The sequence below is a fragment of the Gopherus evgoodei genome, chromosome 1, assembly GCF_007399415.2.
Source record: "Gopherus evgoodei ecotype Sinaloan lineage chromosome 1, rGopEvg1_v1.p, whole genome shotgun sequence".
Classification (NCBI taxonomy): Eukaryota; Metazoa; Chordata; order Testudines; family Testudinidae; genus Gopherus; species Gopherus evgoodei.
The window spans coordinates 27,175,661-27,194,841 of record NC_044322.1 but is presented as its reverse complement, the minus strand read 5'-3'; the positions used below and the strand labels follow the sequence as shown (position 1 = coordinate 27,194,841).

At 40.5% G+C, this 19,181-nt stretch overlaps 1 protein-coding gene across 5 annotated transcripts in view; it reads right to left on the bottom strand.

Annotated features, from left to right (window-relative positions):
• The window catches only part of CNTN5 (contactin 5), a 1,021,024-nt gene that overhangs the window by 243,557 nt on the left and 758,286 nt on the right, over positions 1-19,181 (bottom strand). The window lies entirely within an intron of this gene.

The following is a 19,181-nucleotide window of genomic DNA, read 5'->3' as shown; positions in this document are numbered from 1 at the left end:
TTGACTTGCACGAGGGAATTGCGAGAAGTTAAGGAATGGGAAATGAGCAGTAAATGGAGAAAGATTATGTAAGGTGCGGTGAGGAGTTTTAATTTGACAGAGACTGAGATTGCGATAGAGTGCCTGGCAAGGAGTATGACTTTAGCTGTAGTGGTTTGGTTAGACTACAGATGCGGGCGCGGGAGGGAGATAGCTGAGAAATGGGGAAGCTAAAGGGGAAAGTTACACTAACCATGTTAGGATTGCTCCAGGCATGGACAGGGTTCTTGATCATGAGGAAACTGAGGAAAAAGGGAATTTAGGTGATATCAAAGATGCAGCAGTAATTGGACTAAGGGGCTGGTCCAAAGTCCATGCAAAAATTCCCAATGAATTCAGAAGTGGGTAATAGAAATCAGTGGGAGGCAAAACAAGGAAACAAAAGAGAGATATTGAGGGAGGGAAAGAATGGGAGATATGAAGAGAAGAGAAAGGAAAAGAGCATGGAAGACAGAAGAGGGTATGTCTACACTACCCGCCGGAGCAGCAGACAGTGATCGATGGGTCATGTTTTGTTGCTACAATTGACTATTGTCCCTGCAGGCAGTGATTGATCCAGTGAGGGTCAATTTATTGTGTCTAGTCTAGACAAAATAAATCAATCCCCAAGAGCTCTCCTGTACTCCACCACCACAAGAGGCGCAAGCAGAGTCAACGGGAAAGCAGCAATAGTCAACTCACCACAGTGAAGACATGATTTGACATGTGAAGACACTATGGTGTGTGGGTCTAAGAACATCAGCTTATTCACATAGCTGAAGTTGTGTAACTTAGATCGATCCCCTTCCTCCTCTCCCCACCCCCCCATAAACCAGGCCAGAAAGAGAGTGAACCTTGAAGAGGGGAGAGAGAGAAGAGAGGTTGAATGGCAAGAGGTTGTTGGAACAACCAACCAATTTGCAGAGAAAAAATAATGCCTAGAGTTCAAATGGTAAAAGCCCTTTACTGATGTCACTGTGATGTTACTTGTCAGAGTATGTAGGCCAAGGAGCTCCAGCTGGGTCATGTTCTGTTGCTGCAATTGACTATTGTCCCTGCAGCTTCCAGTGGCCGGCTCTATTTCTGGCAGATCCTGCTTTGTGTCTCCCACATCCATGTGGTATGGAGTTAGGGTAGGGTGACCAGACAGTGAATGTGAAAAATCGGGATGGGGGGTGGTGGGGTAATTGGAGCCTATATAAGAAAAAGACCCCAAAATTGGGACTGTCCCTATAAAATCAGGACATTTGATCACCCTAAGTTAGGGAGAAGTGCTGAGGCCTGATGTCCCTGCATAGTACATGCAATTTTTCTAACTGCCTTAGGAAATGTGCATTTAAATACATTTTGGGGATCTAGAGTTAGTTAGAATACTTGAAGACAGCTGATGTGAGAATCAAATAGCAATGAAAGTGGAACAGAAAGTATATATTCTGTCTAACTGAAAGAAAGTCATACATTAGTGGCATAAAATGTTTCTTGCATACATCAAACCCAGATAACTTAATTCCATAATGTTGCTTTATGAATATCACTGGATTGCTTTACACTAAAATATACTTACATACAACTATAGCACCCATATGATGTACTCTTTTCAAAATTCACAGACTAAATAGAGTTAAAGTGAAGTGTTATTTACTCCTTCACATAACACAAGAACTAGGAGGTGACCCAATAAAATTAACAGGCAGAAGGTTTAAAACAAACACAAGGAAGTACTTCTTCACACAATGTAGAGTCAACTTGTAGAATTCATTGTCAGGGGATGTTCTGAAGGCCAAATCTATAACTGTGTTCAAAAGAGATTTAAATAAGTTAATGGCTATTAGCCTAGATGGTTGAGGATGCACCCCCACGATCTGGATGTCTCTAAACCTCTGACTGCCAGAAGCTGGGGCTGAACAACAGAAGATGGATAACTTGATAAATGCCCTGCTCTGTTCATTCCCTCTAAAGCGTCTGGCATTGGCCACCATCAGAAGACAGGATACTGTGATAGATGGACCATTGGTCTGACCATTCTTATGTTCTGATGTTCTTATGAGTCAGCTCAGTGCTTGAATGGGAAACTGCTAATAAACATTCAGGTACTGCAGTGATATTGGTACAGTCGTCTCTAAATAAGTACTGAATCAATGTCCCAGCACAGTTTTATAGGCACTATGCATTTGTAGAGAGACAGTCTCTTGTATCAGTGCAAAACCAAGGTCTTGACCCCTTACAATCATAAAAAATTCAGTGATATTTTTGCAAACGTATGAACATAATCCCAGTGTCCTGGCCAAATTCCAATTAACTAAAATGTTCCTGAATGTGTGATTCTTCACTTTCTGTCCTAAGCCGATTTGTTGTTGTATGCTATTAAACAATTGTCTTGTTTTACCTCTGAAGTGGTTGCACTTTCAAAAGGAATGAAATAATCATTGTCTCTCAATTTGTACAGTGCTTAGAAATCCTTTGGTTTGGAAGACACTATTGGTCAAATTCTGAGGCCCAAATTCAGCTTTTACTCACCCTTCACTCAAACAAACACCCTTTAATCAGAACTGCCCTGTGTAAATGTAAGTATTAGGTATTTTGTGTTGACACATTCAGGTCATGTCCTAAGGAGATGCTGATCTGTCAACATTTTGTACCATGTCATGTTAATGTCAGCTATTGTAATGTAAACAATGGGTCATCCTTATTGCAGACACTCACTGTGAGATGTAAGCAGAAGAATTATGCTATCCCTTGTCACTCCACCAGGTTAACACTGTTCCTGAGAGGAGATTGGGAAAAGAAAGGAAAGTCTACTATTTCAAAAGGGTATTTTTCATTTTTATTATTCATGATCTTGGAATTCAGGGAGACTGCTAGATTTGTCTGAGTATCAAGGGCAAATTTATCAAGGCCTTGTTTTCCTGTGTTATAGTATAATTGCTCTGCATGACTGTGGTACCTCGCTTCAGCTTGTTTTTCTTTCCTATTTCTGTTTTGGTCACTATGATTCAGCAACAGCAATCTAGACAGGATTTGCATTTTCATCTGCAGTTTCATTTCATTTGTATCATAAATGTAGGAAGGTGATAAAATAAACCTGAATGTTTAATAAATATAGACTGCATATATAATGTGTAAGTCAATCATTTTCAAGCATGCCTCTTTTTTGGATATTTATTTAAGTGCTTCCTAAGTCATCTACAGCTCTAGTTATCAAACCAGAAATGTAAATCTATACTGTATATGAAGCTTTGGTAGTGCAGGGTGTAGCCCTAAGGTTTAATCTGCTTGCTTGCATAGATATATCTTTTCTTATTTGAGTATTTGATGTAATAGGTTTACAGATTTATATTAAAAATAAGTTTGGCTGAAATGCAAGAGACCTACAGGCCAAAACCCTGTATGTTAAACTAAGGCCAAGTTAGCACATTTGGGGACCCTTTACCCAGAAAAGTAAAAATAGATAAAACATCCACGCAGATGTCTAGAGACCTTTTACCTAAACCAATAGACAATGAAGGATGGCAAAGGTGATTTTTCAAAGTTGTACCCACAGAGTTAACAAGTACACCACAAATGCATACATACCTGTTGTCCATACACATCTACAGACTAGCCTATGGGGTAAGTGTACCCTAACATTTCTGTGGGGGAAGGATGAAATTTGGGCTTAAGAGGAAGGATTTCCCATCAATGCCCTATAAAAAGGCGATTCATCTCGTCATTTTAGAGGCAATTTACCCATCTATCTACTCTTCATTATCTCCATCTTCAGCAATGTATTGATGTTACCTATCTAACGATGGCTACTAACTATTAATAGGCCGTACTTTATTTCTTTTCAAACTTTAAGTTTTAATGGGACTAGGCTAAGCTTGGTTTCCCTACGCTTTATTTCAGTTTAAGGTTTATCGAGTTAAGTTAGAGAGTAAACAGCTTTTAACAGCTCTGCATTAGTTTCCTCTAGCAGAGGTGTGAAGCCGAAACCACAAGAGGCATGGTCCTGTATCTTCCAACACCAGGTTATTAAAACAAGAGAGTGAGTATTAACCAAAGTTTGCAGCACATAATATTGTATTATCATATGTATCTCTTGAATAACAGTAGTACAATTGCAACTCTGTAATTCAAACTGTTTTACTATTTGCTTACGATTTCATTGATTTTAATAAAAGGTCTTTATGACAATATCTGTCTCAGTGTAAGCTTCCAGTCATACCCCTAAAGGTCCTTTTATAAACTCTGTAAAGCCTGATTCAGGATGAACTTTTATCTTCTGATCAAACAAATTGGTGAGTCTAAACCCATACTAATTAATATCATAATATTAATAATTATTGTTAATTAAAATTAATTAAATTAAAATAAATTAAGCAGATAAATCAGCATTACTAACACACCCCAAATCAGGCTACGAGGGCTCAAAAATTTTGTAGCACATACAGTAAAAACATAGTATACAATTCTGAAATTAACAACAGGGAAACTGCAGAGAACACATGACCCAAATATTATGGTTCAGGGGCAAGATGTACCTATGATTCCTTCTGTCTCTTCATAAGCATTCTTTCTAAATAACAGGACTCTGTCTGCACTTTTCCCAGAGTGGAAATCCATGGTTCATTCCATGTTAGACTGGATCACCAGGCTACAACACCTCATGTCACCAATCATATATCCCTCAGCTGGCCCAACTGGATTTAAGTCCAGTTATAGAATACTCTCTGGGAGCTTGTCACCAATATGAAATGCAGTTCCTCAGCAACAGCTTCTCAGAAACAGATATGATGCAGTCAAAGAAATCAAACATGCAGAGAGATACAGGTTAAAACAGTCAAAACCTAAACTCATTCTAAACTTAGCTTTCCCTTTTCCTTCTAGTATGAGCAGGCCTTTGCTTATTCCAGCCCCTTCTTTTTAGATACGAGGATCAAAATTCATCTCTCCTGACATCCTCTGTGCCTCAGAGTTTCTCCGCTGTTTGCTTGTCAAGCTGCTTTTATCAGGACCAAAGCTCACTGTTTCAGTGTCCCACCAGGATCTTCCCCCAGGGAACCTTGCCAGGAGAGTTGAGTGAAAATGAAACTTCAAAGGGAATGAAACCTGTAGTGTCATGTTCAGTAGTGCCAACAGGACCACCTGCTTTCCAGGCCTAAGTGCAGCCAGTCATAGCAGGAATTAACTTGTTGTTAGTCACATAACCAGTAACACAATAACAATCAAATAAACATAGACACATAATATGTATAAAGGTACAGCTTGTTTCCCCGTTTGTAACACTGAGATAAGATGCCTCCACATTTGCTAAACAGAGTATTTCTTAACCACAAATAATGCATTTAAGAAACAATGAAGCCAAGAAAATCAAATTTAACCTCAGCATTTCCCATTTAATAAAGAAGAAGGATGGGTTCAGTGGCTAGGGCACTAGCCTGAGACTCACAAGACCTGGATTAAATTCCCTGCTCCGTCGCAAACTTCCTGTGCTTTCTTGGGCAAGTCCCTTAGGCTAGGACTTAGGTGTTGCAATGCTGAGAGCCAAGGTGCCTAACGTTTAGGCACATAGAAAATCACAGGAAAAACACTGTGATCCAGAAAGCCAAGTTAGGTGCCTAGATGCATTCCCTCTAAGGTGCGCACCAATGCAGCCGCACAAGTGGGTATCAAGGGCCATGCACCTAATTAATGGAGCCGCACAGGCATGCAGCCACAGGTGTGCCTGGGCCTTGGCAAGGACGTGTAAGGTGAGGTGGGGGGAATAGGGTGTGGGTGGGGGCGGTGAGGTGGAGGAGGGTTGGGAGTTTGGGGCATACAGGGCTGCGGTGGCTGGGGAGAGATGCCTCTTTCCCAGGTCCAGGGCTGCAGCAGGGAAAGATGCGTCTATGCAGCTCCGGGGCCGCAGAGGGGAGAGAGGGCTGGGAGGAGTCCTCGCTCCCTGCCGTAGCCCTGGGACTAGGGGTGCCCATTCAAATCCCCAAACTTATCCCTCCCAAGCTCCTTGCTTCAGGGTTTGTGAAGAGCCCATAGAGGTCAGTGTAGATGACAGAATCATTCCTCTGTGTGACCACAGCTCTTATTAATGTCATTGTGCCATGACAGTGGTCTTCAGTGTGACCTCTTTTCTCTCCTGGGCTGTCTCAGCTTTGTTATGATTATAACTTAAAAATATATATATATATTATATCTGGGTTTTTTGTTTCTACTTGTGGCACACATCCACAAATTATCTTGACAAGGTGCTTTACATAAAAAAAATCATTCTGCACATGGATGGAAAAAATCAGAGGGAACATTGGTGCAGTGAGTCGCTTAAGCTAGCCAGTGGGAGATGCTGAAGAGTATGCTAAGCCCTGACACCCCCCCACTCCCCTCAACTCCCATGACAGGTGCTTAAGTTCAGGTGGCTGGGAATCATGTAAGTCTACTTGCCAATTCATGAATGGACACCTGGAGTCAGACAGCTTAGGCGCTTAAGGCATTCTGAGTAGGAATGATTTAGGCCCCTGCCTTGCTCCACACAAGAGGAGGGAAAAGGGAAGGGGAGAGGAGTAGTGGCAGCAGCTGCTGCAGCAGATTTACATGGCAACAATGTAGCCATGGTGGCATGAGGAATGGACTTCCTTTGAATAGTCCCTTGATAATCATCTTCCTTTAGCAAGAATCAGTATGGGAGGATGTAGGCTTTTTAAATCCCTCAAAATTGCATCTACCAATCTCATTCATGGTCATCTCCTTGCGCTACTTCCTTCAACCTAAGCTGCATAAACCTTATAAGAGCATAAAAACAAAAGAACGGCCTTACTAGAGCAGACGAATGGTCCATCTAGCCCAATATCCTGCCTCTGACAGTGACAAAAACCAGATGCTTTAGAGGGAATGAACAGAACAGGGCAATTTCAAATGATCCATCCCCTGTCATCCAGTCCCAGCTTCTGGTAGTCAAAGGATTAGGGATATCCAGGGCATGAGGTTGCATCCCTGACCATGTTGGCTAATAGCTATTGATGGACCTATACTCCATTCACTTATCTAATTCTTTTTTAACCCAGTTATACTTTTGGCCTTCACAACATCCCCTGACTAAAAAGTTCCACAGAATGACTGTGCATTAAGTGAAGAAGTACTTCATTATGTTTGTTTTAAACCTCCTGCCTATTAATTTCATTGGGCAACATTTAGTTCTTGTGTTATGTGATGAGGAAAATAACTCTCCCTTATTCACTTTCTCTGTAACATTCATGATTTTATAGACCTCTATCATATCCGCCCTTAGTCATCTCTTTTCTAAGATGAACAATCCCAATCTTTTCAATTTCTCCTCATATGGAAGCTGTTTCAAATCTCTAATAATTTTTGTTGCCCTTCTCTGTACCTTTTCCAATTCTTATGTATCTTTTTTGAGATGGGATGACCAGAACACCATGCAGTATTCAAGGTGTGGGCACACTATGGATTCATATAGTGGCATTATGATATTTTCTGTTTTATTATCTATCCCTTTCCTAATGGTTCCTAATATTCTCTTAACTTTTTTGGCTGTCACTACACATTGAGCATATGTTTTCCGAGAATTTTCCATTATGACTCCAAGATCTCTTTCTTGAGTGGCAGCAGTTAAATTAGACCCTATCATTTTTTATGTATGTATGGGATTTTTTTTCCAGTGTGCATTACTTTGCACTTACTAGCACTGAATTTGCCATTTTGTCACCCATTCACCCAGGTAAGTGAAATCCCTTTTTAATTCTTCATTTAACTAGCTTAAGAGATTTTGTATTGTCTGCAAATTTTGCCCTTTACTGTTCACCCTGTTTCCAGATCATTTATGAATATGTTGAGCAGCACGGATCCCAGTATAGAGCCTAGTGGGGAAATTCTAATAGATTGGTAAGGCATGATTTCTCTTTACAAAAGCTATGTTGACTTTTCCAAAATATATAATGTTGATCTATGTGTCTGAAAATTTTCTTCTTTACTATAGTTTCAACCAATTTGCCTAGTACTGAAGTTAGCCTTACTGGTCTATAAGTGCCAGGATCACCTCTGGAGAGAGAGAGAGTTATATTAGCTACCCTCTAGTCATTTGGTACAGAGGCTTATTTAAGATAGAGGATACATATCACAGTATGTAGTTCTGCAATTTCATATTTGAATTCCTTCAGCACTCTTGGGTGAATACCATCTGGTCCTGGTGACTTACTACTGTTCAATTTATCAATTTGTTCCATAACCTCCTCTACTGACATTCAATCTGGGAAAGCTGCTCAGATTGGTTACCTAAAAACCATGGCTCAGGTATGGGGATCTCCCCCATGTTCTCTTCAGTCAAGGTAATTCATTTAACTTTCTCCACAACTACACTGTATTCCTTGAATGCTCCTTCAGAATCTCAGTCATACAGTGGACCCAGTAACTGCTTGCTGACCAGGATGGTGACAGTGACTTCTGTAAAAGCATGCCTTCTTCTGCACATTGGACAAAATCCCACCTTTGCAGAAGTTTTGTTCTCAATTGGTGCAAGGCTGCAACTTGCCGGGATTATCTAAGTATCTTCTCATTGGTAACAAAACCAAACCAATGGATGTTAAGACTATGCTGTAACTTTTGACACTGAAAACTTTTCAGTTTCCTCTTCTAAGCTGTTTTTACAGGCCATGTTTCTGCTCCATATGACCAGAGCATTCACAAAAATGCTCACACCAACACATAAATTGTGTGTCAGTATCCTGGCAGTATTTTACATCTTTGTCCTTAACTGGAAGAAGCTGAGAAAATGGACATTCAATTAGGACCTTTAAAGACTCAAATACACATTTCTGGTCATCTCACTCAGAGGCTTCCTCAATACACCGTGCCATAAAATTCCACCATTGGTTATGATCATTCCTCTTACGACAGGCCCTGTTGACTGCTTGTTCAAGACATTTCTTTTCTTCTATTGCTCATTTCCCTCTCTATTAGTGCATCAATTTAGCTCTGTGCCTCTTTTTTTCTCTCTCATAATTTGAAGGTATCATCTGCAATCCAACATTGCTTTTTCATTCTCCTTTATCCCAGTTGTTCTCTGGCAATCTCTCTGAAGGAAGAGAATCTTGAATAGGCATATAGAGGTTATTTTATTTTTGTATATGGCAATGGTGCCACTGTTGCTGCAATACTGGTGTCCACAGTTCAAGGGGGATATAGATAAGACTATGATTTTGTCATGGAGGTTGCAGAAGTTACGGAATCCATGACTTCCAAAGACCTCTGTGACTTCAGCCCCAGGGGCTAGGAGCCGCCAGGTCCCACCGCCTCCTGCAGTGGTAGGGAGCTGCGAGGTACCCCGCCATCTGAGGTAGTGAACTCCCAAGCTCCGAGTCACCTCAGGATTGGAGGTTCCCTGCAGCTTCCAGCCACTGTGGGCAGGGGGATATTCTGCAGGTCCCTGTCACCATGGACAGCAGGGGAATCCCTGCAGCTTCCTGGCCATGGCAGTGGCAGAGGGATCCCCGTAGCTCCCTGGTGATGGCAAGGGGGCCCTGCAGCTTTCCGGCCATGGCAGTGGCAGGAGGATCCCTGCAGCTCCCTGACTGCTGTGGTGAGCAGGAGGACTCCTGCAGCCCCTGGTTGCCATGGGGAGGGGAAATTTCTCAGCTCTCCTCCAGGACAGCTGCAGGGAGACCCCCATGTGACACTACACTCCATATTCTTCATAGAAATATGGTTATGATATGAATTTGGCATGACTAAGATACTTTATGCAAGATAGCTCATGTAAAATATCATTGGAAAGGTTATGGTTTACTGAATGTGATTACCCAGTTTGTATGCATGTATCATTTCTGTATCTGAAGCTAGGAATATTAACCATGTATCTATATTTCAAATGTGCTACTTTTGGTAACTCCCACAACTTGCTTTTCAGGTGCAACAATGAAAAAGTCAGACAGGGCTGCTGGCCCATCAGCAGAGACAACAAGACTGTGAAGATACTAATCTCTCTCCTTCCTGAGAGGTGTCCTCGTACCTCTGACACTACCAGGTCAAGTGGTCCTGTCACCTGATACAAAATACCAGCTTGGACACTGCTGGTACTTCTCCACTGTAGGGACATGGGGATCAAGCAAAGGATTCCTGCATTAGGTAAATCCTTTTTAAGGGCTGGGGAGGGGGTTGATTGCCTACCCAAGAAGAAGGACTGCTGAAAGAACCTGAAGGGACAAAGGAATTAACCTGAAGGGAAAATCAGGGATGAGTCCAGACTGAAACAGGGATCCAGTCTGTAAGAAGAAATAACTGAAACTCTGAGCTACAGAAACTCTGCATCCTGCCTAATTCAACATGTAGGGTGAGAAATTACATTTTGTAACCTATTTCTTTAGTGAATCAAGTTTGCATGTTTTGTTTTTTATTTGCTCAGTTATCTGCTTTGTTCTGTTTGCTATCTCTTATAATCACTTAAAATCTGCGTTTTATAGTTAATAAATGTGTTTTGTTTATTATTGAACCCAGTTTGTGTAATTTCTAACTGGGTAAGGGGCAAGAAGTTGTGCATCTCTCTCTTCACATTGAGGGAGAAGGCGAATTTTGGTGAGTTTGCACTGTGCAGATTTTTCTATACAGTGCAAGACAATATACCTTTGGGTCTGCACTCCAAAGCAGTTGGGCCCCTGAGTGCTGGGGCAAATCCCTTAAACTGAGTTTTCCCAGAGCTGCTCTCAGTATCTGTGTCTTTCTGCAGCTGGGTGTGGCCCTGCCTATGTGTGTGCTAGAGGAGGCTTTAGAGTCTGGCTCAGCAAGAGAGGTTAAAGGGGGCCCAGGCTGGCAGAACAGGTGGGCTCAGTAGTATCTCAGTACATCAGGTGGCACCTTGAAGGGGGGCAACCGAGGTGGCAGGGGGACCCCTGCCGCTCCCTGACACCACATGGGAGGGGCAGGGGAAACACCTCAGCCATTGGCCACTGCAGTGGGAGCGGGGGTAGGGGGAATCTGCATCTCCCTATCGTGGGTGGAGGGGGCTCCTGGAGTTCTAATCTCAAATGGGTAGTGGGAGGCCCCGGGATTCCCAGCCACCCTGCAGCTGCTCAGCCCCTTCCCATTTTAGCATGGATATTTTTAGTAAAAGTCAGGGACAGGTCATGGGCTTCCGTGAATTTTTCTTTATTGCCTAGGACCTGTCCCTGACTTTTACTACTCATATTCTGACAATATGTTACCCTGTTACCCTTAGATAGAAGTGAAGGAGGTTAAAAAAAGAACCATGAGAATGATTAAAGAATAAGAAAACATGTCTTATAGTGAAAGAATCAAGGAGCTCAATTTATTTATCTGAAAAAGAAGGTTAAGTGACTTAAACACAGTCTGTAAGTACCTACTTGACGAACAAATATTTGATAATAGGCTCTTCAGTCTAGTAATACTTCACATTACTCAGCTCCTTTAAATATACATTAATTAAACCTCCCAACAACTCCATAAGTTGGACAATATTATTATTAAATTCTTATTTTACACATATATAGAAGCACAGAGAAGTTAAAGCCCAATATAAGGCCATTTTTATTAAGTAGGAAGTGAGCTGCCTAACTTGAGGCACCCACATTTAGAAAGTTTGGCTTAAGGGGCAAGTCAGTGGGAGAGAGCTCAAATATACAGATATTTTGGACATGAAGCATCTGCAGGATTCTCTGCAGACTCCAGAATAGGGATAAGTCACTTACCTAAAATTAAATGCATACTGAAGGATGTGGTGGATCAGGATTCAAAACTCCAATTTCAATCTCTATATTTCTTATACTTTAAAAGTGTAAAGAAAAAATTCTGAGAAAAAAAAAGATAATCCCAATGATTTCTCTGGGTCTATTAACATGCTTGAATTTAATCATATGTTTCCGAGCTTTGCTGGATGAAGACCCTGGAGAGGTAAGGGAGAAAATCTGGATGGATGTAGGAGATAAATAACCAGAGACCAAGGGATATGGGCACAGAATGGTCCCTTTCAGTTTTTTTTTCATGATGTTGTTATAACATCTGCTGACAAAGAAGCCATCGTACTCAGAATGGGAAATCATATATTTATTAGGATTACCTTTATCTCTGTAAGGAAAAAAAAATAAAAAAGGCTTTCCAGCAGCATGAACAAATCTGCTTGACAGTTTTTAATAATGTGTCTTTATCTTGTAATTTTGCTTCTCATTTTCTGTGCCATATGATTTTGGCTATTTAAATGATGTACGTAAATGCTAGAATCATTCTCTTTAATACACCATATTTAAGTATGAATTCCTGCCACAGGTATATTTCTCAGGAAAGACGTAATCTATTCTTGATGACCTGATTAGCTAAAGATGGCAGAACACCACAGTACCAGTAAAAAAGAAACACCATGTCTCATTGAAAGAAAAGCTGGGACGATCATATGCTCAGGATGCAACCTGCAATGCTTAAAGCTTCAGGCTTTATCAGACTTGGCATTATGCCTCAAACACGATCCCATATCCAGACATTCCTGAAATTTGAAATAAATCAGATTTGAGCCAAACTATACTGGGCCCTTTTCAAAAATATTTATAAATCCTTATTCCCTATCTCTTGATATAATCAATAAGATATACACTCCTTTGACATGCAAGAAAGTTAAATCAAAGCCCAAAACAAGTAATTGAACTTCAACAATACTCAGCGCAGCACAATTTGAGAATGTATCTTTATGTACAATTACGAGTTACTGAACAGATGGATTTTTTTTAATAAGGGTTGTAGTGGTGCATTTTAAAAAGTGATTTTCCTAATGGAGACAGTTAAGCTATGATTTTTTTAAATCAGGTGGTTACATAATTTTCAAGAGAAATGTTTGAAGATGGAGCCACATTATTTAACTCAGACAAATACAGAAAAGCAATATCAATTTCACATTTTACTCCATATTACAGATGGAGAAATTGAGGTCGAAAGGGTAAAGGGAAATCATTATCTAAAAGATCACCAAGACCAAAAACAATGTACCAACTAGTTGCATATAATCTAATGAATATCACTCAATTCGATTTTTTTTAGTGTGTTTATTTTGTGCTTTTGACAATACTTTGTGTGGGGTCAGTTCAGCTGTTTCCCTTGTGTAGGGAAAAATTATTTAAATCAGCACCAGAAAAAAATGAGATAGGTGTAGGTGTAGACTCTGAAACTATTTAAACTCAATTTTTAATATGAGCTAGATTTCAAGTTGAGTGGTTCCCGGCTAAACAATGGTCAACTCGGTGGTCAATAGGTCAAGTAAAGCTCGTAAAAGCAGCAGAATTTCAGGGCTTTCTTAATTGAATGAAAAAAGTTCAATGTAAACTCAATTACTGCTGGAATAGTGTCCACTTCTGGCGTTCACAGATCAAGAAGGATGTTGATAAATTGGAGAGGGTCCAGAGAAGAGCAAAAAGAATTAGAACATAAGAACATAAAAACATAAGAACGGCCGTACCGGGTCAGACTAAAGGTCCATCTAGCCTGGTATCCTGTCTACTAATGCCAGGTGCCCCAGAGGGAGTGAACCTAACAGGTAATGATCAAGTGATCTCTCTCCTGCCATCCATCTCCACCCTCTGACACCATTCCTTACCCATCCTGGCTAATAGCCATTAATGGAGTTAACGTCAATGAATTTATCCAGTTCTCTTTTAAACGCTGTTATAGTCCTAGCCTTCAGAACCTCTTCAGGCAAGGAGCTCCACAAGTTGACTGTGTGCTGTGTGAAGAAGAACTTCGTTTTATTTGTTTTAAACCTGTTGCCCATTAATTTCATTTGGTGACCCCTTGTTCTTGTACTTTTCCTTATCCACTTTCTCAACATCACTCATGATTTTATATACCTCTATCATATCCCCCCTTAGTCTCCTCTTTTCCAAGCTGCAAGTCATAGCCTCTTTAATCTCTCCTCATATGGGACCCATTCCAAACCCCTAATCATTTTAATTGCCCTTCTCTGAACCTTTTCTAGTGCCAGTATATCATTTTTTGAGATGAGGAGACCACATCTGTATGTAGTATTCAAGATGTGGGCGTACCATCAATTTCTATAAGGGCAATAATATATCCTCCTTCTTATTCTCTATCCCCTTTTTAATTACTCCTAACATCCTGTTTGCTTTTTTGACCACCTCTGTACACTGCGTGGACATCTTCAGAGAACTATCCATGATGACTCCAAGATCTTTATCCTGATTCGTTGTAACTAAATTACGCCTCCCCCCATCATATTGTACGTATAGTTGGTTTTTTTTTCCAATGTGCATTACTTTACATTTATCTGCATTAAATTTCATTTGCCATTTTGTTGCTCAATCACTTAGTTTTGTGAGATCTTTTTGAAGTTCTTCACAGTCTGCTTTGGTCTTAACTATCTTGAGCAGTTTAGTATCATCTGTAAACTTTGTCACCTCACTGTTTACTCCTTTCTCCAGATCATTTATGAATAAGTTGAATAGGATTGATTCTAGGACTGACCATTGTGTTTGAAATTGTACAGTATCTTATGGAATATTGAGATAAAATGAGAAGCAACTTGCGTCTCTTCTTTACAGTAATAATTAAAACAAAAAGGAAAGACCAAAGTGAAAACGTGAACTTGAAATGACTGCATTATGCTATCACTTATCAAAGGTTTTATGTTCCCTGGATTTCCATTTTCTAGTTTTGAGGTTATTTTCTGATGTTTTTACCATTCAAGATACTTTACTGCTCCCAATCAGTCTATGAATCTGCAAAGATACTCTTTAACAACCCCTCATTACTATTTGTAAACACATTTTAAATAACTCGTCAAAGTTTCTAAAGCATTATAAAGGCAGTTAATGAAATGATGCATGATCCTTTCCCTGCTAAAACTTTTTTATCTCCTCAGATAGAATTTTAAAGTGTTTTTATAAGCCAGCTTGAAGTGAAATTGAATTGTATGAAATGACTGATTGTCAAGGAATGCTGAACAAATGAGGTGTTCATTTTATTCAGAACCCATTCAAGGATTTCTTGATATTTTTATTTAATTTGCTTCATATCAAGGGGCTAAGCTTCCCTTTGAGACACATCACTAAAGAAATAAAAGATTAATAAAAGCCAAGTAAGTTCCTACATTCTTGCAGATTTTGACATAAAGCCTTAATATTATTCTGCTTCCTCCTCATAGATAAATGCACAGAAATGTTATGATGGGAGTGTTCTTCTCATAAGCTGCCCAGTCCCTTTGGTACCGCCTATAAATTGAAAACCGAGATCAATTAGTGTAGGAAACTACACGAGGCAAGCAGAAGAAAAAAAAAGGATACCTAAAACAAATCCAGCCTACATAACTCTTCTCAATAAGTTCCCGATAAATGTGCTGACTACGGAAGTGGACTAACCCTGGTTTATCACAGAACTAAATAACTGGCTGGCTTTCCAGACATCAGACCTCAGAAAGCTGTGCACTTTTGGGGCCTTAGTAATCACTTTACAAGGCTGAAATGAGTCATTTCCTTATGGGAACCTATAGGCATGATAAGCTGCATGCCATGTTCAGAGCCACAGTGCTACAATTAGCTACATAAAGATGAGGAAATATTTAGATACATGGACATTTGTTTTATTGTTACCTTTAATTTTTTCTTTGCTTGCTATATTTATTCTTCAGCCATATCCTTCTCCACACACTACTAATAATTAGTTTTCTTTAATGAGCAACATTTTGCAGGGGCAACATTGTTCTGTATTATTGAGTGACAGTGTTACTTTACCTCAAGTTCTGTCACTATCATTCCCTTAAAGTAATATTTGTCAATAGGTCAAAAGAGAACATAATCTAAAGCCATTTAGGCCTAAAAGAACATGAACTATTCTATGAATGAACAGCTTTAATTATAATCTTGGGGCTAATTCATGGAGGGGAAATCTTGCAAAAGGTCAGAGTTCTGTGACACTATTTATATGGCTGGATTATACAGAAACCTGACAATAAAGCAAAGTATGACATTCCTCAGATATGGAGATGTGGTAGCCCACTCGCAAACATTACCTGAAAATTCCTGCAAGATATGTTTGCAGAAATGGCAGAGTATGCTGGAAACATCTGTTACAATTAGAACTGGCTGGGAAACTGTTTTCCCATCCTGTGAAAATCATCAAGATTTCCAAAATTTCCCTGTGCTGAATCAGGATGAACCTGAGTCCTTTCAAAGTATTTTGTGAAAAATGACACACAGAGAGAAACCACAGAATAGTCAATGTCACTGCTGTGTCTGATTCACAGGGACTTAAATTCAGTTTCCCATGTTGTAGACAAGCATGCTAACCACTGGGCTACTAACTATTTTAACATAAGGTGATCTCTCTCAATCTCTCCTTTTGGAGTTGTTCCACTTTATATGGCTAATTAAATATTCATTGGAGCAGGGACACAAGCCTGGGTCTCCCATTTGAGTGACCTTATCACTGGGCTACAGAATCAGTCTCCCTCTCTCTTGTGCTCCCTCTCTCTCATTCCTGTGAAAAGTTGGGAGAGGATGGACAACTCAACATTTTGCTGATGTAAATGACTGCCCTGCACCGTTAAGTGGAGTGGTGGTGTTTGGCTAGCTGGCTGAGTGAAGAAGGGAACAGTGCTGTATGGCTGTTCGAGGGAAGGGAGGGAGATGAAAGCTGCTGCAAAAAGGGGTCAGCATGGTTGCTGACTCCTCCACTGGGAATGCAGGGTTTAAAGGGGGCAGCTCTGCACCTGAAGCCTCCCTTTTTACACAAACTAAGGTGCTGGTGGTCAGGTACTGGTGGCCCCAGGGTGGATTCTCATCATCTCATCACAGTTTAGATGCTCAGAGATCTCATGCAGGTCCTTATGTCATAGTGGACAGGAGGTGGACTTGTTCAGGGCAGCATTCTTGATAGCAATTTTTGTTGCTTTCAGAATCAGTGAGCTAGTGCCTGGAGCCGGTAGGGACTTTACGGGAAGGGCTTTGGAACTGTGTGAGCATTCAGTGAAGGTCAAAGATGGATCAAGTAGGTTGGGGTGAATCTGTTCTCCTTTGGGAGGATGGTGAGCCGGGGATATGCCCCGTTCAGACTTTGAAGGCCTACAGAGTGATACGGCCAAAGGGGTTATGCACGATGACGGGAGTCCCCTCACAGCATATCAATTTATTACAGTGTTGAGATGGGAACTGATGAGGTTGGAGGTGGCCAGCCATGAATTTGGTCTCATTCATTCAGAATCAGAGCAGCATTTATTTATTGTAATCTCATTACAGATGTTGGACGACCGGCCATGCAGATGGTGGTGTGGATCTGCGGATACAGTATTGTCTTTTGAGTGCATAGGCACTTGTCCAGGTTGCCCGAGGGTTTGCAGCTGGACTTTGGTGGTAAAGCAGTACTCAGTTGGCCAAGGAGGGGCATGCTATGGGATCAATTAATACTGCTGCTGTATGCTGTGCGGGCCTGTCAGCAACCACCAGATATAATTGTGGTGCACTTTGGGGTAAACAATTGGGAAATGCTAAAAGAGGTGGAAGTAATACTCAGAGCATGTAGGGATCGGGGCTGATCCTTTAATTTTTTCCAGGAGTTAACATTGTTTGGTCAGACATTGTTTGGTCAGCGCAGGGTCTGGTGCGGATATGGTGGACAAGACAAGGAGGTATGTGAGCAGGGAAGTGGCCAAATTCCATGGGATCATAGGGGCAGAAATTTCACATCCTGGCATAATATAGGGGCAGCAGAGTTGTTTCAGGAAGATGGGGTTCACCTGTCTGACTTAGGTGCTGTCATGTTTTTTAACTGATATAAAAGGAGATTAGGAGATGTCTGGGAACCCAACTGGGTGTGGGGAGGAGGAGCCCAAGCTAAGTGCTGGTGCTTCCCTGTGGCGGATGTCCAGCTCAGGTATTCTGTAGGAAAGGTATACAGTGACCAGATAAATGGCTTGGAAAAAGACTTTAAAAAAAGATAATCATTAAAGCAACAAATTGGGAGCAGTTGGGGACTCCTATGATTGGTACAGCAGGGAGCCAACCCCTCATTCTTATAGCCCACTTAACCCTCTAGGAGTGGGGGTTGGATGGTAAGGTACTGGCAATGGAGTTGTGGAGGGATTTGGATGGAAAAAGAGGGTGAGCTAGTAAAAGACCCCCCCACGGATAATTATGGAATAAACATTGGGTTACCTGCACTGTACACTATTATCTGCCAGGTAGTCCCAGACATCTAATAATAAAGTTGCGGCCTGATTAAACCCACGTCAAATGTCTCCTGTCCTCCAGCCAGACAAAATGTTTTGTCAGAAAATTCCTAACCAGTTCTAAATACAATAAATGGACTCTGCACTGAGACACCTGAACAACCAGGCAGGAATTTCTGGCAATTTTTTAGCTCAGTCCATTGTAGCAAACAAGTTTTTTCACAAAATCTAAATAGATGCAAAACAAGATATGGATGCCTAGTAGTGATGCAGCATGTGTATGTAAAACGGCAATGGAGATTTTGTTAAGGAGAAGTACATATCTGTTCAGAGACCCCCTCAATACTGCTGCAAGGTTCAGAAGCTCAAATAATAAAAGCTCTGTGACAGCGAGCCATGAAATTCAAAGTTGCTTGAGGCTGGTATATATTGCATACTTGACATTTAAGAATATTCATGCATTTTTCCTTCATGAATTTTGGGTTTTTGCTTCACAATGATAATTATTCCCTTTTTGCTGGTTACCCTACTCCACTTTTTAGGTTGCACTGAATATCCCCTAACCATGCACCCAATACTGTAAAACTGTTGATGATTCACATGTTTAATTTCTGTATATCTTGCATACAAATGAAACACAGATAGGTTGGAGTAGAGGTGTGTTTGAGTGAGAGAGAACGAAAGAGAGATTGCATTGTGAATTTTTTTTAAAAATGGTGCAATACAATCCTGTCTTCATGACAAGTGCAAGGTTAGTATTTATAGGTTTATAAGACTATAAAGTAAGCATTTTTTTTTCATTTACAAAGGTTTAATACTTAAAAGACCAGATTTTCTGGGTTAACAATTTGAAGTTCACCTAAATAATTATTGGTAACACTTAAAACCAAATTAAAATAACAGGCCATGCAACAAAGTATGTAACTTTTTGTTATGTAAAACATGAAAAGTTTAAACTGAGTTATAAAGAAAAGATCAACTGTATTCCATTCTAAAAATGTATTTT